The sequence below is a fragment of the Peromyscus maniculatus genome, chromosome 1 (assembly GCF_049852395.1).
Source record: "Peromyscus maniculatus bairdii isolate BWxNUB_F1_BW_parent chromosome 1, HU_Pman_BW_mat_3.1, whole genome shotgun sequence".
Lineage (NCBI taxonomy): Eukaryota > Metazoa > Chordata > Mammalia > Rodentia > Cricetidae > Peromyscus > Peromyscus maniculatus.
The window spans coordinates 37364605-37381752 of record NC_134852.1 but is presented as its reverse complement, the minus strand read 5'-3'; positions in this window follow the sequence as shown (position 1 = coordinate 37381752).

Below are 17148 nucleotides of genomic sequence, written 5' to 3'. Positions count from 1 at the left end.
TGGGTAGTAAGACCCTGAGCCCTAGAACTCTTCTGGTAGCAGGGTACCTCAGCCCTCACCTTCAGCTCTTTACAGACTATATGTACGTGTGCGTGTGCGTGTGCGTGTGCGTGTGCGTGTGCGTGTGCGTGTGTGTGTGTGTGTGTGTGTGTGTGTGTGTGTGTTGATGTGCAGGTACACGTGCTCAGGTGTGCACGCACTCAGTCTTTCTCTGTGGCTCTCCACCTTATTCCCTTGTGACAGAGCCTCTTGATAAACCACAAGTCCACTGTTCTGGCCAGGCTGGCTGTCCAGTGAGCTGCAAGGACCTGCCCCCAGTGCTATGATTATCTGTGATCACCTGCACAGCCACCCCTGGCTTTGGGAGGGGGAGTCGGTGCTGGGATCTGAGCTCAGGTCTTCACGCTTGCATGAATGTTCTTACCCACTAAGGCATCTATCTCCCCAGCTCTCCACAGACTTCTGTTTGCTTCCACGTGCTTCCTCATCTCCCTCACCTCTGCGAATCTTCTCTGCTCCCTCTGGCTGCTGTCTGGGGCCCTTCAGGTGCCCTCTGGCCCTGCTGACACTCTGGTGGCACTGGACCACGGTTGCTCCTGTCACTCGCCAGCGCAGCCCCCTCCAATCTGTAATTAAAAGTAGGCAAAAATAAAAAAAATAAAAAAAAATTAGAAGTAGGCAGGAAAAGACCATTTGGAAAAACCTTTCTTGGGTCTAATGTTGCAGTACCAGGGGGCACCACAGGGAGGTGGAGGTATTCTCAGAAAGTGGGCTGAGCTAGCATGGTGGGCACACGTCTGGGATGCCAGTACTCTTGAGCCGTGAGTTCCAGACCAGCCAAGCCTGCATATCTAGATCCTGTCTCTAAGGGCGGCGCGGTGCTGGGGACCTGGGGACCTGGGAAGACAGCTCAGTAAAGTGTTTGCCCCAGATCCCATATTTAAAAGCTGGATGTGGTGTAGTTGGAATTTTCTCTGCCGCCAACCAGCTCCCAAATAAAGACATGGAGACTTATTATTAATTATGAATGCTCGGCCTTAGCTTAGGCTTGTCCCACTAGCTCTTTTAACTTAAGTTAACCTGTTTCTCTTCATCTACATTTTGCCTCAGGGCTTTTTACCTTCTTTCATTCTGTATGTCCTACTTTCCTGCTTACCTTCATGTCTGTCTGTCTGGCCCCTAGCATCACCCTGGTGTCTTTCTGGTGTCTCTTTTTCTTTCTTCCCCTAAGCCTAAATTCCTCCTCCTCCTCACTCTTCCTGCCTAGAAGTCCCGCCTATACCTGCTCTTCTCAGGAAACTGATAAGAACAAGCGAAGTACCTGGGCATGGTGGTCCACGCCAGAAATCCCAGCACTGAGGATACAGAGTCAGGTGGAGCCCTGGGCTCACTGGCCAGACAGCCCAGATACTCAGCCAGTTCCAGGTGAGTGAGAGACCTTGTCTTAAAACAAGGGGGGTAGAGGGGCAGCAAGATGGCTGAGTGGGCAAAGGTGTTTGCCATGCAAGCTTTAACTCGGAGCCCTGATGTGATCCACGGAAGCCACGTAAAATTGGAAGGAGAAAACAGATAACACAAAATTTTAAAAGTAGATGGTGGCTGAAGAACAATTCCTATAACATCCACGAATCCAGAAGCAGTTTGACAGCCCCACTCTAGAATGTTCTTAGCAGCACTGTGGTAGTAATGCCCTGTAAGATCCTTCTCCCCTGTGAATGGGTGAATGACTGAGATATTTGCACAGTGCCACCCAGCAGCTGTGGGCGAGGAGGAAGGGCTCCTTTTTTGCTCTGCTCAATAACAGTAGGCAATCTTCCAAGAGGGCAAGTTTCAGCCTGGGCTCAGCAGGTGAGATCACAGCCTCAGCTCACTGTGCCAGAGGAGGCCGGTCTACACTGCTGGATGACTCTCGGTTAAGACTTGCTTGTTACTGCAGCACAATCTACTTTATTCTGACTGCTGCAGCCATGCCACATTCCTTCCCTCCCTTCCCCCTCTCCCCCTCTCTCTGCAAGCCCTCTGCACTGAACTACACTCCCATCCCACAACACACACAGGACTACCCAGCATGGCCTCAAGTTTCACTGGGCGTTTGGTTGCAAAACTGCCTGGAGCATTGCTTCTGAGTGGTCCGTGGGCCAGATGAGTTCTCCTGGATGCAGAAATTAGAACTGCAGCCTGGCCCTGGCAATGCAGACCTGTCATCCGAGCACCTGGGAGGCTGAGGCAGGAGGAGCTCCAGTTTGAGACTATCCTGGGAAACTGAGCAAGACCTTGTCTGAAGTTAAAGGCCTGGGGTACCGAGGATGTAGAGTACTTAGCTACTATGTGCAAGGCCCAGGGCTCGATCCCCAGAACCATGTGATATTGTCACAGTTTTCGAGCCTTGAAGGATTGTGGAAGTTCGCATTGCTCTGTATCCTTGCCAACACTTGGAATTAGCAGTGTTTTGTTTTGTTGTCATTCTCTTCAGTTTATGATAAACAAGAGTTATGAGGTGATGGAAGTCACCCCTGACTATTGGGTTTTACTGTTATAATATTATTGTTATTTTGAAGTGCTGTTTGCCTCTGCATATCAACTCCTGGAATTAACAGTGTGTGCCATCACCCCAGGCTGTTATTATTTTGAGACAGGGTCTCATGCAGTCCAGGCTGGCCTCAAGCTCACTATGTAGCCAAGGATGGCCTCAGGATTCTCCTGCCTCTACCACGCCCTGTTTATTCAATGTTGGGAACTAAAGCTAGGATTTTGTGCATGCTAAGCAATAAAGCATTCTACCAACTGAGATGCAACCCTGGCCCTTGTTTGGTTCAAATTTTGAGATATGATCTGGCTCTATAGCCTAGGTGGGCCTTGAACTCAAGGCAATCCTCCTGCCTCAGGCTTGACCAACCAAGCCAGCTTCTTGACTATTAGTAAATGCAGTACAATCTCCAGAAGGCACGCACTTGGGATGGTTATCACTTCTCATAACCAAATGATGCAACTTGAAAGCATACCTAGGCCGGGTGGCGGCGGCGGCGGCGGCGGCGGCGGCGGCGGCGGCGGCGGCGGCGGCGCACGCCTTTAATCCCAGCACTCGGGAGCTGGGCAAATCTTTGTGAGTTCAAGTCCAGCCTGCTCTACAAAGTGAGATCCAGGACAGGCTCCAAAAGCTACACAGAGAAACCCTGTCTTGAAAACAAACAAACAAACAAACAAACAAAAAGCACACAAAAAACTACACAGAGAAACCCTGTCTCGAAAAACAAAACAAAAAAACCAAAAAAAAAAAAAAACCAAAACAAAACAAAAAAACTTCTAATGCTTCGATCCTTTAATACAATTCTTAATGTTGTGATGACCTCCAACTGTAAAATTATTTTGTTACAGCCAGAGGGTGGTGGCGCATGCCTTTAATCCCAGAATTTGGGAGACAGAGGCAGGTGGATCTCTGTGAGTATGAGACCAGCCTGGTCTACAGAGCAAATTCCAAGACAGCTAGGCTGTTACACAGAGAAACCCTGTCTCAAAAAATTTTAAAATCATAACTGTAATTTTGCTACTGTTATGAATCATAAAATCTGATATGCAGGATTCTGATATGTGACCCCTGTGAATGGTCGTTAGACCCCCAAAGGGGTTTTGACCCACAGGTTGAGAACCACTGTGTTACGGGTCGTTCTGACTGGCATACCCCATCCTCTACTCTAAAGGGCTGCCCTTCGCTCTGAGATGCCCTGTCCTCTATAATCCAGCCATTTTGGTTACCTGCCCCCTTTTTGGCCTACCCTTTACTCGCCTGGCCTCTTGTCCCAGGCTGCACCTCTTGGTCGGGGGCTCCTCTTCTCTCTCCTCCCCCTTCTCCTCACATGGTCCAGCTCAGGGTCATGTCCACTCTGGACTCTCCCAGATGTCTCTGCCTCCGGCTGTGCTCTCTCTTTTATCTACAATAAGCCTTCTCCTCCACCATAACTGGGAGCAGTCATGTCCTTCCTTTTTTATTTCTTCTTTTTATTCAGATGCCACCTTAAACATAAGTGCTTTCTGAGTGCTGACCACACCAGATAATGGCTTTCTATGCTTTGTTACTTAATCTATCCAGAAACCTTTGAGCACACAGCCGGCCCAGCCCAGGAGAGGTGTGTGTCACTGTGACCCCAGGGCTATCTCCTGTCCCCAGAGTGTCTGGGCAGAGTCTGGGGAGGCATTTCCCCATGGAAGAAATGAGTGTCAGGAGCTGGGTGTGGCCTCCAGTACCTACCTGAGCTAGGGGTGAGTGTCTGAGGTCAAGGCCTCACCTCCACCTTGGATTATTCCAAGGCTTATACACTCCAGTCAGCAAATTAGTTTATTTTCAAAGCCTTCGAACTGTGAAGTAGAACACACATCCAGAAATGGACACCATGCACACAGCTGCAGAGAGCCACCATGGATGTATGGATGGGACGCACTGCTCCGGACACACGGAAGAGAAGTCTTCAGCCTTCAGGAGAAGTAAGAGTGGCCAGGCAGGGTGCCCCACACCTGCCATCCCAGCATGTGGGGGGCTGAGGCAGGAGGATTGGCACAAGTTCCATGCCAGCCTGGGTTATGCAGTGAGTTCCAAGTCAGTTTGAGCTATAGTCTGAGACTGTCTCAAATCAACACCAAAAAAATAGAGGGACTCCTGAGGGACTCCTGAGGCCCGCCTCTAGCCGAGGTCTAGACAGTTGATGGTTGCCGCAGAGGGGGAGACACTTTGCTCTGTGGCGCAGTCACCGGCAAGGTGCCCATGAGCCTTTAACCCCTCACCCATGCTCCGAAAAGCAACCCTAACTTAACTCTTCAGGTCGATAAATAAAAAAGACGTGAATGTAGATGATGATCCTAGTTGGAGGGGTGGGAAGAGGGGGGGAGGACAAGAGAGAGAATGAGGGAGAATAAAGTGTTGGTGCCCACGTATGGAGAGGTCAGGAGACCGGGATCTGTGTGTGAGCAATATGTGCTAGCAAACATTTTTAAAAGTCAAATGTAAAATTAATCAGCTTGCCAAGTGGCGGTGGCGCACACCTTTAATCCCAGCACTCGGGTGGCCGGTCTCTGTGAGCTCAAAGTCAGCCTCTACATAGTTCCAGGCTGGCCAGGGCTACATCGTGAGACCCTGTCTCAAAAACAAACAGACAGACAAAAAAGAAAACAAAGGAAGGAAGGAAGGAAGGAAGGAAGGGAGGGAGGGAGGAAGGAGAGAAAGAAATCAGGGCTGTGTAAAGCTGTCTGCCCCCAAGCCCAGTGACTTGAGTTCTATCCTTGGGAACCACATGGTGGAAGGAGAAACTGACTCTTACAAGCTGTCCTCTGAACTCCACATACACACTGCGGCACATGAAGGAGGGAGGGAGAGAGGGAGGGAGGGAGGGAGGGAGGGAGGGAGGGAGGGAGGCTGGGGAAATGGTGCTGTAGGCTGCTGCACAAATGTGATCAACTCAGTCCAGATCCCTCACGCACATATAAATCAGATGCAGCAGGGGGCGCTCCCATCTGTAATCTCAGCGCGGCCCTGCGGAGAGAAGGCAGGTGGAGAGAGGCAACACGGCCGGCCGCAGCTTGACCCAAGTGAAAGTAAACAAGGGACGCTGTTACAGACAAGGAAGGCCATGGCAACACCCAGGGTCCTCTGATCTACACTCACATGCTGGGGCACACAGCATGGCTCAGCTGTGGTTACCTCCGCTGGGGCTAGAATCCCCCAGGGGGAGCTTTGGCTCACGGTAGAGGTTGAGGGTTCTGGGTTCCCTGCTCAGCTCCTCGGTGTCTTGTATCTCTGCCGCTCTTGTGTTTGGAAAGTGTAATGTTTCTGTTCCCGGCGTGTGTGCTGGCCTTCACAAAACTTGCAAATTCTTGCCCACAGAATACTGAGTCAGAGAGTGCCTTGTGGGTTACCAGAATGAAGGTCAGTGTTCCACACTCTATCCACACAGAACTCTCTCCTTTTCCTCCCCTTTGAGGGTGGATGGATGGCGTCACTCTCACTGGGACAGGAGAGGCAGGTGCAGGGTCAGAGCAGCATGACACCAGAGGCCTTGGTGTTGTGAGGCAGGCCGGAAGGAATGTGGGACGGTTAGAGAAACCTGCGCCCAGCAAAGGGAGCGGGTTACAGTGGAGAGCTCGGTGCCAGGGAACTGTACCCCACCATCCCTCGGGTCCACCTCGTGTAGGTGCCAAATGCTGGCCTTTCGGGAGCACAGGAAGCTCTGAATACATGTGTGTTTATCCATCTGCCTCACACCAGTGAAGGAACCAGCAAAGCCTCCTCCGGGACTGAGTGTTGACAGTGTGTGCAGAAAACATGTATCTGTATGTAACAACCCGCCTCCCTGTGTATCTGTATGTAACAACCCGCCTCCCTGTGTATCTGGATGTAACAACCCGCCTCCCTGTGTATCTGTATGTAATAACCCGCCTCCCTGTGTATCTGTATGTAACAACCCGCCTCCCTGTGTATCTGTATGTAATAACCCGCCTCCCTGTGTATCTGTATGTAACAACCCGCCTCCCTGTGTATCTGTATGTAACAACCCGCCTCCCTGTGTATCTGTATGTAATAACCCGCCTCCCTGTGTATCTGTATGTAACAACCCGCCTCCCTGTGTATCTGTATGTAACAACCCGCCTCCCTGTGTATCTGTATGTAACAACCCGCCTCCCTGTGTATCTGTATGTAACAACCCGCCTCCCTGTGTATCTGTATGTAACAACCCGCCTCCCTGTGTATCTGTATGTAATAACCCGCCTCCCTGTGTATCTGCATGTAACAACCCGCCTCCCTGTGTATCTGTATGTAACAACCCGCCTCCCTGTGTATCTGGATGTAACAACCCGCCTCCCTGTGTATCTGTATGTAACAACCCGCCTCCCTGTGTATCTGTATGTAATAACCTGCCTCCCTGTGTATCTGGATGTAACAACCCGCCTCCCTGTGTATCTGTATGTAACAACCCGCCTCCCTGTGTATCTGTATGTAACAACCCGCCTCCCTGTGTATCTGTATGTAACAACCCGCCTCCCTGTGTATCTGTATGTAATAACCCGCCTCCCTGTGTATCTGTATGTAACAACCCGCCTCCCTGTGTATCTGTATGTAACAACCCGCCTCCCTGTGTATCTGTATGTAACAACCCGCCTCCCTGTGTATCTGTATGTAATAACCCGCCTCCCTGTGTATCTGGATGTAACAACCCGCCTCCCTGTGTATCTGTATGTAACAACCCGCCTCCCTGTGTATCTGTATGTAATAACCCGCCTCCCTGTGTATCTGTATGTAACAACCCGCCTCCCTGTGTATCTGGATGTAACAACCCGCCTCCCTGTGTATCTGTATGTAACAACCCGCCTCCCTGTGTATCTGTATGTAACAACCCGCCTCCCTGTGTATCTGCATGTAACAACCCGCCTCCCTGTGTATCTGTATGTAACAACCCGCCTCCCTGTGTATCTGTATGTAACAACCCGCCTCCCTGTGTATCTGTATGTAACAACCCGCCTCCCTGTGTATCTGTATGTAACAACCCGCCTCCCTGTGTATCTGTATGTAACAACCTGCCTCCCTGTGTATCTGTATGTAACAACCCGCCTCCCTGTGTATCTGTATGTAACAACCCGCCTCCCTGTGTATCTGTATGTAACAACCCGCCTCCCTGTGTATCTGTATGTAACAACCCGCCTCCCTGTGTATCTGTATGTAACAACCCGCCTCCCTGTGTATCTGTATGTAACAACCCGCCTCCCTGTGTATCTGTATGTAACAACCCGCCTCCCTGTGTATCTGTATGTAACAACCCGCCTCCCTGTGTATCTGTATGTAACAACCCGCCTCCCTGTGTATCTGTATGTAACAACCCGCCTCCCTGTGTATCTGTATGTAACAACCCGCCTCCCTGTGTATCTGTATGTAACAACCCGCCTCCCTGTGTATCTGTATGTAACAACCCGCCTCCCTGTGTATCTGTATGTAACAACCCGCCTCCCTGTGTATCTGTATGTAACAACCCGCCTCCCTGTGTATCTGTATGTAACAACCCGCCTCCCTGTGTATCTGTATGTAACAACCCGCCTCCCTGTGTATCTGTATGTAACAACCCGCCTCCCTGTGTATCTGTATGTAACAACCCGCCTCCCTGTGTATCTGTATGTAACAACCCGCCTCCCTGTGTATCTGTATGTAACAACCCGCCTCCCTGTGTATCTGTATGTAACAACCCGCCTCCCTGTGTATCTGTATGTAACAACCCGCCTCCCTGTGTATCTGTATGTAACAACCCGCCTCCCTGTGTATCTGTATGTAACAACCCGCCTCCCTGTGTATCTGTATGTAACAACCTGCCTCCCTGTGTATCTGTATGTAACAACCCGCCTCCCTGTGTATCTGTATGTAACAACCCGCCTCCCTGTGTATCTGTATGTAACAACCCGCCTCCCTGTGTATCTGTATGTAATAACCCGCCTCCCTGTGTATCTGTATGTAACAACCCGCCTCCCTGTGTATCTGTATGTAATAACCCGCCTCCCTGTGTATCTGGATGTAACAACCCGCCTCCCTGTGTATCTGTATGTAACAACCCGCCTCCCTGTGTATCTGTATGTAACAACCCGCCTCCCTGTGTATCTGTATGTAACAACCCGCCTCCCTGTGTATCTGTATGTAATAACCCGCCTCCCTGTGTATCTGTATGTAATAACCCGCCTCCCTGTGTATCTGCATGTAATAACCCGCCTCCCTGTGTATCTGTATGTAATAACCCGCCTCCCTGTGTATCTGTATGTAACAACCCGCCTCCCTGTGTATCTGTATGTAATAACCCGCCTCCCTGTGTATCTGTATGTAACAACCCGCCTCCCTGTGTATCTGGATGTAACAACCCGCCTCCCTGTGTATCTGTATGTAACAACCCGCCTCCCTGTGTATCTGTATGTAACAACCCGCCTCCCTGTGTATCTGCATGTAACAACCCGCCTCCCTGTGTATCTGTATGTAACAACCCGCCTCCCTGTGTATCTGTATGTAACAACCCGCCTCCCTGTGTATCTGTATGTAACAACCCGCCTCCCTGTGTATCTGTATGTAACAACCCGCCTCCCTGTGTATCTGCATGTAACAACCCGCCTCCCTGTGTATCTGTATGTAACAACCCGCCTCCCTGTGTATCTGTATGTAACAACCCGCCTCCCTGTGTATCTGTATGTAACAACCCGCCTCCCTGTGTATCTGTATGTAATAACCCGCCTCCCTGTGTATCTGTATGTAATAACCCGCCTCCCTGTGTATCTGTATGTAACAACCTGCCTCCCTGTGTATCTGTATGTAATAACCCGCCTCCCTGTGTATCTGTATGTAACAACCCGCCTCCCTGTGTATCTGTATGTAATAACCCGCCTCCCTGTGTATCTGCATGTAACAACCCGCCTCCCTGTGTATCTGGATGTAATAACCCGCCTCCCTGTGTATCTGTATGTAACAACCCGCCTCCCTGTGTATCTGTATGTAATAACCCGCCTCCCTGTGTATCTGTATGTAATAACCCGCCTCCCTGTGTATCTGTATGTAATAACCCGCCTCCCTGTGTATCTGCATGTAACAACCCGCCTCCCTGTGTATCTGGATGTAATAACCCGCCTCCCTGTGTATCTGTATGTAACAACCCGCCTCCCTGTGTATCTGGATGTAATAACCCGCCTCCCTGTGTATCTGTATGTAATAACCCGCCTCCCTGTGTATCTGTATGTAATAACCCGCCTCCCTGTGTATCTGTATGTAATAACCCGCCTCCCTGTGTATCTGTATGTAATAACCCGCCTCCCTGTGTATCTGTATGTAATAACCCGCCTCCCTGTGTATCTGTATGTAATAACCCGCCTCCCTGTGTATCTGTATGTAACAACCCGCCTCCCTGTGTATCTGTATGTAACAACCCGCCTCCCTGTGTATCTGTATGTAACAACCTGCCTCCCTGTGTATCTGTATGTAATAACCCGCCTCCCTGTGTATCTGTATGTAATAACCCGCCTCCCTGTGTATCTGTATGTAACAACCCGCCTCCCTGTGTATCTGGATGTAACAACCCGCCTCCCTGTGTATCTGTATGTAATAACCCGCCTCCCTGTGTATCTGTATGTAACAACCTGCCTCCCTGTGTATCTGTATGTAATAACCCGCCTCCCTGTGTATCTGTATGTAATAACCCGCCTCCCTGTGTATCTGTATGTAACAACCTGCCTCCCTGTGTATCTGTATGTAATAACCCGCCTCCCTGTGTATCTGTATGTAATAACCCGCCTCCCTGTGTATCTGGATGTAACAACCCGCCTCCCTGTGTATCTGGATGTAACAACCCGCCTCCCTGTGTATCTGTATGTAATAACCCGCCTCCCTGTGTATCTGCATGTAACAACCCGCCTCCCTGTGTATCTGTATGTAACAACCCGCCTCCCTGTGTATCTGTATGTAACAACCCGCCTCCCTGTGTATCTGTATGTAACAACCCGCCTCCCTGTGTATCTGTATGTAACAACCCGCCTCCCTGTGTATCTGTATGTAATAACCCGCCTCCCTGTGTATCTGCATGTAACAACCCGCCTCCCTGTGTATCTGTATGTAACAACCCGCCTCCCTGTGTATCTGGATGTAACAACCCGCCTCCCTGTGTATCTGTATGTAACAACCCGCCTCCCTGTGTATCTGTATGTAATAACCTGCCTCCCTGTGTATCTGGATGTAACAACCCGCCTCCCTGTGTATCTGTATGTAACAACCCGCCTCCCTGTGTATCTGTATGTAACAACCCGCCTCCCTGTGTATCTGTATGTAACAACCCGCCTCCCTGTGTATCTGTATGTAATAACCCGCCTCCCTGTGTATCTGTATGTAACAACCCGCCTCCCTGTGTATCTGTATGTAACAACCCGCCTCCCTGTGTATCTGTATGTAACAACCCGCCTCCCTGTGTATCTGTATGTAATAACCCGCCTCCCTGTGTATCTGGATGTAACAACCCGCCTCCCTGTGTATCTGTATGTAACAACCCGCCTCCCTGTGTATCTGTATGTAATAACCCGCCTCCCTGTGTATCTGTATGTAACAACCCGCCTCCCTGTGTATCTGGATGTAACAACCCGCCTCCCTGTGTATCTGTATGTAACAACCCGCCTCCCTGTGTATCTGTATGTAACAACCCGCCTCCCTGTGTATCTGCATGTAACAACCCGCCTCCCTGTGTATCTGTATGTAACAACCCGCCTCCCTGTGTATCTGTATGTAACAACCCGCCTCCCTGTGTATCTGTATGTAACAACCCGCCTCCCTGTGTATCTGTATGTAACAACCCGCCTCCCTGTGTATCTGTATGTAACAACCTGCCTCCCTGTGTATCTGTATGTAACAACCCGCCTCCCTGTGTATCTGTATGTAACAACCCGCCTCCCTGTGTATCTGTATGTAACAACCCGCCTCCCTGTGTATCTGTATGTAACAACCCGCCTCCCTGTGTATCTGTATGTAACAACCCGCCTCCCTGTGTATCTGTATGTAACAACCCGCCTCCCTGTGTATCTGTATGTAACAACCCGCCTCCCTGTGTATCTGTATGTAACAACCCGCCTCCCTGTGTATCTGTATGTAACAACCCGCCTCCCTGTGTATCTGTATGTAACAACCCGCCTCCCTGTGTATCTGTATGTAACAACCCGCCTCCCTGTGTATCTGTATGTAACAACCCGCCTCCCTGTGTATCTGTATGTAACAACCCGCCTCCCTGTGTATCTGTATGTAACAACCCGCCTCCCTGTGTATCTGTATGTAACAACCCGCCTCCCTGTGTATCTGTATGTAACAACCCGCCTCCCTGTGTATCTGTATGTAACAACCCGCCTCCCTGTGTATCTGTATGTAACAACCCGCCTCCCTGTGTATCTGTATGTAACAACCCGCCTCCCTGTGTATCTGTATGTAACAACCCGCCTCCCTGTGTATCTGTATGTAACAACCCGCCTCCCTGTGTATCTGTATGTAACAACCCGCCTCCCTGTGTATCTGTATGTAACAACCCGCCTCCCTGTGTATCTGTATGTAACAACCCGCCTCCCTGTGTATCTGTATGTAACAACCCGCCTCCCTGTGTATCTGTATGTAACAACCTGCCTCCCTGTGTATCTGTATGTAACAACCCGCCTCCCTGTGTATCTGTATGTAACAACCCGCCTCCCTGTGTATCTGTATGTAACAACCCGCCTCCCTGTGTATCTGTATGTAATAACCCGCCTCCCTGTGTATCTGTATGTAACAACCCGCCTCCCTGTGTATCTGTATGTAATAACCCGCCTCCCTGTGTATCTGGATGTAACAACCCGCCTCCCTGTGTATCTGTATGTAACAACCCGCCTCCCTGTGTATCTGTATGTAACAACCCGCCTCCCTGTGTATCTGTATGTAACAACCCGCCTCCCTGTGTATCTGTATGTAATAACCCGCCTCCCTGTGTATCTGTATGTAATAACCCGCCTCCCTGTGTATCTGCATGTAATAACCCGCCTCCCTGTGTATCTGTATGTAATAACCCGCCTCCCTGTGTATCTGTATGTAACAACCCGCCTCCCTGTGTATCTGTATGTAATAACCCGCCTCCCTGTGTATCTGTATGTAACAACCCGCCTCCCTGTGTATCTGGATGTAACAACCCGCCTCCCTGTGTATCTGTATGTAACAACCCGCCTCCCTGTGTATCTGTATGTAACAACCCGCCTCCCTGTGTATCTGCATGTAACAACCCGCCTCCCTGTGTATCTGTATGTAACAACCCGCCTCCCTGTGTATCTGTATGTAACAACCCGCCTCCCTGTGTATCTGTATGTAACAACCCGCCTCCCTGTGTATCTGTATGTAACAACCCGCCTCCCTGTGTATCTGCATGTAACAACCCGCCTCCCTGTGTATCTGTATGTAACAACCCGCCTCCCTGTGTATCTGTATGTAACAACCCGCCTCCCTGTGTATCTGTATGTAACAACCCGCCTCCCTGTGTATCTGTATGTAATAACCCGCCTCCCTGTGTATCTGTATGTAATAACCCGCCTCCCTGTGTATCTGTATGTAACAACCTGCCTCCCTGTGTATCTGTATGTAATAACCCGCCTCCCTGTGTATCTGTATGTAACAACCCGCCTCCCTGTGTATCTGTATGTAATAACCCGCCTCCCTGTGTATCTGCATGTAACAACCCGCCTCCCTGTGTATCTGGATGTAATAACCCGCCTCCCTGTGTATCTGTATGTAACAACCCGCCTCCCTGTGTATCTGTATGTAATAACCCGCCTCCCTGTGTATCTGTATGTAATAACCCGCCTCCCTGTGTATCTGTATGTAATAACCCGCCTCCCTGTGTATCTGCATGTAACAACCCGCCTCCCTGTGTATCTGGATGTAATAACCCGCCTCCCTGTGTATCTGTATGTAACAACCCGCCTCCCTGTGTATCTGGATGTAATAACCCGCCTCCCTGTGTATCTGTATGTAATAACCCGCCTCCCTGTGTATCTGTATGTAATAACCCGCCTCCCTGTGTATCTGTATGTAATAACCCGCCTCCCTGTGTATCTGTATGTAATAACCCGCCTCCCTGTGTATCTGTATGTAATAACCCGCCTCCCTGTGTATCTGTATGTAATAACCCGCCTCCCTGTGTATCTGTATGTAACAACCCGCCTCCCTGTGTATCTGTATGTAACAACCCGCCTCCCTGTGTATCTGTATGTAACAACCTGCCTCCCTGTGTATCTGTATGTAATAACCCGCCTCCCTGTGTATCTGTATGTAATAACCCGCCTCCCTGTGTATCTGTATGTAACAACCCGCCTCCCTGTGTATCTGGATGTAACAACCCGCCTCCCTGTGTATCTGTATGTAATAACCCGCCTCCCTGTGTATCTGTATGTAACAACCTGCCTCCCTGTGTATCTGTATGTAATAACCCGCCTCCCTGTGTATCTGTATGTAATAACCCGCCTCCCTGTGTATCTGTATGTAACAACCTGCCTCCCTGTGTATCTGTATGTAATAACCCGCCTCCCTGTGTATCTGTATGTAATAACCCGCCTCCCTGTGTATCTGGATGTAACAACCCGCCTCCCTGTGTATCTGGATGTAACAACCCGCCTCCCTGTGTATCTGTATGTAATAACCCGCCTCCCTGTGTATCTGCATGTAACAACCCGCCTCCCTGTGTATCTGTATGTAACAACCCGCCTCCCTGTGTATCTGTATGTAATAACCCGCCTCCCTGTGTATCTGTATGTAACAACCCGCCTCCCTGTGTATCTGTACGTAATAACCCACCTCCTTGTTCAACTGCATATAATAAACAGGATGAACTTCTGGGACGTTCAAGGTCGTCTGACTACACAGACAGTTCTAGGTTAGCCTGGGCTACTAGACCCTGTCTTGAAAAAAAAGCAAAGAGAGAAGACAGGTGAGGTGGCAAGCATTTGAAGGCTGAGGCGAAAGGATTGCCATGAGTTTCAGGCCAACCTGGGCTACAGAAAAAGGCCGCCATGTCAAGAGAAGAGGGAGAAGAAAGGAACTGTTGTGGGGGTGTGGCAGGGTGATGAGGGGTGACTCGGCAAAGTGACAGTGATCCGTGCGTGAAGATAGCATAATGAAGCCCATTTCTCTGGTAACTAAAAAGTAAGACAAAAGCCAGGCAGTGGTGGTGCAGGCTTTTAATCCCAGCACTCAGGGCAGAGGCAGGAGGATCTCTGTGAGCTCAAGGCCAGCCTAGCTACACAGAGAAACCCTGTCTACAAAAACTAAACCAATAAATAAAAAATAATAAACAACAGAACAACGGGGTGCGTGTCCCTCCTCAAGTACCCATGAGACATGGGTCTCCCTCGAGCACACAAGGACAGTTAGCTGGAGCTTCCTGTCTCACCTGTGAGAGGAAACGGCCTGTATTTCTGTCCTTGGCAGGTCCCCTGGGTGAAATTGCCTGCTGTGGTGGAGGTCCTTGTGCTCAGAGAAGCACTAGGGGACTAGGACTGTTAAACACACAGTTGTCCCTTCAAAGGGAGGGATGTAGAACTGTCCTCCACCCAGAGGCTGGGAGCAGGCCTGGTTAGTATCCTGGTGACCTTTGCACTGTGTGTCTGAGACCAGACCAGATCCTCCCCCTCGACACCTATCATGAGCTTGTTAATCTATAAAACATCTTTATGGAAGTTGTCACATGTACTGTACAAAAAAGAGTTTCGATTTAATCACATCCTAAGCTTTAGTGTGTGCACGTGATCAAGTTATTTATCACCAGGAAAACTTTCACCAAATTTGCTGTGCTCAAACCTGCTTAAACAACTTGGGTGAGATTCCCGAAGTTTGAGCCAACACCAGCTACTGAGCCGTGTTGAAAACTGACTTCTTGCATCCCGTGGATCGTCACTCTGCTGACTGTGGTGGTCGTAGAGACCCCTGAAATCAAGAAATCCCCAAGGTGGTGGGGATACTGTCACCATATGGCACCTAGGAACATCATCAAAAATGACCTGGGAGCTGGGAAGACGGCTCAGTGGGTAAGAAGTGTGCCCCCAAGCCTGGGGCCTCCAAGCAGGAGTGAAACAGACTGCTGCAAGTTGTCCCCTGGCCTCCACACATGCAGTGTGACACCACACATCCCCCCTCCGTGCACACTGGAGAGAGAGCTCAGCATCTGAGAGAGCTTCTGGTGACCCATGAGGACCAGAGCTCAGAACCCACCACCCTGTAACAGACCAAGTAGCCTGAATCTGCTGTAATTCCAGTGCCAGAGCTGGAAGAGACAGAAGGATCCCTGGGACTTGCCAGCTTCCAGCCCAGCTGGGAAAATGTGAGGCCTAGGTTCAGGGAGAGATCCTGCCTCAAAGAATAGACAGAGTTCCAGGGGGCACCCAGCTTCTTCTTCGGGCCTTTGCATGCACGCATAGGCATAAGGACCCCACACAGATGCACACAGGGGCCACACATTCACAAATACTAACACAAATAAATGATACATACTTCGTTTGAAAAGCTGAACCCACTGATTACAAAAGCGGACAGTGGCTGGAGAGATTGCTGAGTGGTTAAGAGCACACACTACAAAGGACCTGGTTTTAATTCCCAGCACCGTTGTTGGGCACTGCATAAACCACCCATAATTACAGTTGCCAGGGATCCAACACCCTCCACTGGCACCTGCAGACAGGTCTCAGGCACACAAACACACACACACACACACACACACAGAGAGAGAGAGAGAGAGAGAGAGAGAGAGAGAGAGAGAGAGAAATTCCTTCCCAGAAGAAGATGTAAGCAAGAACTATCTTCCTTCCTAAGGTCCCAATGACAAACCGAGGCATAACTCCACTACAGTTCACTCTGGGGAAGCCAGTGAGTTACTGGGCTTCCTTACAAAGCATAGATGAGGAATTAGTTTTAGGGGTGTGTGCTCCTCTCCCAATAGGCTACTCCTGAAAAAACCCTCTACTCAGCAAGGATGAGACCTGTCCCGTACTTTACAAATGGAGCTTGTCCTGGTATTCACCTGTCTATATACTCTAGCCCCCCGCAGAGGTCATGTGCAATAAGGGGAGCATTACAGGCAACCAGCGGTGGGGAGCAGCTGGGTACTTAGGTGAGGGTCTCTGACCCACCCCACCACTCCATGATGAGTTAACAAGCCCAGCTGGGAGAACCCTTTTGCTGAACGCTCCGAGTGGCAGTTGCTTGCTCAGAGGCTAGTCACAAACAAAAGCATAAAATGAAGTAAAAAAAAAAATAAAATAAAGCTTGTTTTAAGAAAATGGCATGGGACAGAAAGAATCCTAGAAGGTCACTTTATCTACAAACAAACTAAACAAAACAAACCAACCAACCAAACAACTCTCAATGGGCCAGAGGGAGGGAGGGGCTGGTCCCTGGGAAGGGAGGGAGGGGCTGGTCCCTGGGAAGGGAGGGAGGGGCTGGGCCCTGGGAAGGGAGGGAGGGGCTGGGCCCTGGGAAGGGAGGGAGGGGCTGGGCCCTGGGAAGGGAGGGAGGGGCTGGGCCCTGGGAAGGGAGGGAGGGGCTGGGCCCTGGGAAGGGAGGGAGGGGCTGGGCCCTGGGAAGGGAGGGAGGGCCTGGACCCTGGG